We start from the raw sequence: 2,932 nt of genomic DNA on the forward strand, positions 1-2,932 counted from the left end.
CTGAGCGTCATCCTATGGGGCTGAGTGCCATCCTATGGGGCTGAGTGCCACCCTATGGGTGTGAGTGTCACCATAAGGGGTTGAGTGCCACCCTATGGGGCTGAACATCATCCTATAGGGACAGCGTCACCCTATGGGGCTGAGAGCCACCCCATGGGGCTGAGTGCCATCCTACGGGGCTGAGCGTCATCCTATGGGGCTGAGCGTCACCCTAAGGAGCTCAGCGCCACCCCATGGGGCTGAGTGCCATCTGATGGGGCTGAGCGTCATCCTATGGGGCTGAGTGCCACTCTATGGGGCTGAGAGCCACCCCATGGGGCTGAGTGCCATCCTGTGGGGCTGAGTGTCATCCTATGGGGCTGAGCGTCACCGTATAGGGACAGTGTTACCCTAAGGGGTTGAGTGCCATCCTGTGGGGCTGAGAGTTATCCTGTAGGGCTGAGCACCATCCTATGGGGCTGACTGTCATCCTATGGGGCTGAATATTTTCCTATGGGGCTGAGCATCACTCTGTGGGGCAGAGCGCCATCCTATGGGGCTGAGAGCCACTCCATGGGGCTGAGCAAAATCCTATGGGGCTGAGTGTCATGCAATGGGGCTGAGTATCATCCTATGGGGCTGAGCATCATCCTATGGGGCTCAGTGTCATCCTATGGGGCTGAGTGTCATGCAATGGGGCCGAGCATCACCCTATGGGGCTCAGCGCTATCCTGTGGGGCCGAGCGCCATCCTATGGGGCTGAGCATCACACCGTGGAAGCAAGCATTATCCCTATGGGATGGATCATCCCCCCACAGGCGTCCCTATGGGACGACCCCACAGGCAGCGCTATGGGGCCGGGCACCACCCCCCCCCACCCTTATGGGGCCCCCATCCAACCCCCCCCCCCATCCCTGCCCCCCCCAGAGCCCGGCAGCTCCCGTTTTGCTCCGCTGTGCGGGACGGAGCCGTGGGGCGGGGTGTGGGGCGGGGTGTGGGGCGGGGGGGGGGATGTGGGGCCGGGGAGCAGATTTGGGACTGGGGGGGTGGCGGGGGGGGGGACATGTGGGGCCGGAGGAGTTGTGGGGCCATTTGGGTTATGGGGCTCTGCTGGGGGATGTCGGGCTGGGGGGGGGGGGGGGAAGTGCTTCCATCACTTCCCCCATATCTCCTCTTCACCCCATAACTCCCTGCCCCACACATCCACCCTGCGCCCCATAACCACCCTGCGCCCCATAACCTCACCGCGCCCCATAACCACCCTGCGCCCCATAACCCCACTGCACCCCACCCCCCCCCGCCGCCCCCCATCCCGGCGGCCCCATAAGCAGCTTTGTGCCCCCCTCCCCCCCCGGCTCAATGGGGCCCTGCAGCCTTAATCCCCCCCGGCACGCGGGGATGGGGGGCTCTGCCCCCCCCCAACCCCCCCCCAAATCGGGGTTCTGCCCCATAACCTCACTGCCCCCAAAGTGCCCCCCCCCCCCCACACAGAGTGCCCCCCCCGAGTGCCCCACACGCAGTGCCCCATAGCACCCAGAGTGCCCCCCCCCACCCCCCCGAGCGCCCCACAGCCCCACACAATGCCCCCCCCCGCCCAATCGTCCCCAAAGTGCCGCCCCCCCCCCCAATTCCGGTGGGTGCAGGGCCGCCCCCCCCCCAAAGCTGGGCGGACCTGCATCACTGTGGGGGGAGTGGGGGGACGGGGGGGGGTCTGTATGGTGGGGGGGGGGTTTTGTATGATGGGGGGGCGGGGGGGGTCTGTGTGATGGGGGGGTGGGGGTCTGTATATGGGGGGGACGGGGAGCGGTCTGTGTGATGGGGGGGTAAGGGGGGGGGTCTGTGTGGGGTGGGGGCAGAGGAGGGGGGTCTGTATGATGGGGGGCGCGGGGGGGTCTGTATGGGGTGGGGGCAGAGGGAGAGGTCTGTGTGTTGGGGGGGCGAGGGGGGGTCTGTACGGGGTGGAGGCAGAGGGGGGGTCCGTATGATGGGGGGTGTGGGGGACCAGTATGGAGTGGGGGCAGAGGGGGGGTCTCTGTGATGGGGGCGGAGGGGGGGTCCGTATGATGGGGGGTGGGGGGGGGGCACCCACCTGGCAGCGGCCGGACCCGCAGCGCTCGGCGCCGGCAAAGCGGATTTGGGGCCGCGCTGAGCTGCGGTGCCTGGCACGGACACGGGGGGGGGCGGAGGGGGGGGGGGACCACGGTCCCGGTGTGTTTGTGGGGGGGGGGGGGGGGTTCTGTGTCCCCGGGGGGTCGCACGGCCCTTCGGGGGGGTCCCAGCATCCCGCGGGGGTCCCTCGGGCTGATCTCAGCCCCCCGGCGCAGCCCCGGGGGGGGGCGGGGTCCCATTGTCCCGAGGGGGGGGGGTCCCACTGCTTTTTGGGGTCCCACTGCCCCGGGGGGGTTGATTTTAGCCCCCCCCCCCAGCACGGCCCAGGGGGTCCCACTGCTCCGGGGGGTCCAACTGTCCCGGGGGTCCCATTGACTTCGGGGGGGGGGGGGGGGGGTCCCACTGCCCCTTATGGGCCGGCAGTGCTCCGCGCTGCCCACGGACGTGGGGGGGTCCCGTTGCCGCGGGGGGGGCCAGCGGTTCCATTTCAGCCCCCCCCCGTGGGACGCCCCCACAACCCAAAAAGAGCAGCTCAGAAATGGCCCCCAAAAAGGGGGGGGGGACCTGGAGCCCAAAAATGCCCCCGAAGGAGGGGTGGAATCTGGAGCCCCCCCCAAAAATGGCCCAGAAGGGGGGGGGGGGGGGCGGAGCATCTCCCCAAAATGCCCCCAAGGAAGGGGGGGGATTTGAAGCCACCCAAAAATGCCCCCAAAGGGGGGGGAGGAGGAACACAGCCCCCCCCCCCCCAAAAGCATCACAGGGGCTCCAGGCTGAGCCCCCCCCCACCCCCCCCCCTGCAGTTTTATGAACACAAAAAAGGAGCTTTGGAGCAGAAAAGCTTTTA

Source organism: Phasianus colchicus, chromosome 30, assembly GCF_987193195.1.
Source record: "Phasianus colchicus chromosome 30, bPhaCol1.hap1.1, whole genome shotgun sequence".
NCBI classification, from domain to species: domain Eukaryota; kingdom Metazoa; phylum Chordata; class Aves; order Galliformes; family Phasianidae; genus Phasianus; species Phasianus colchicus.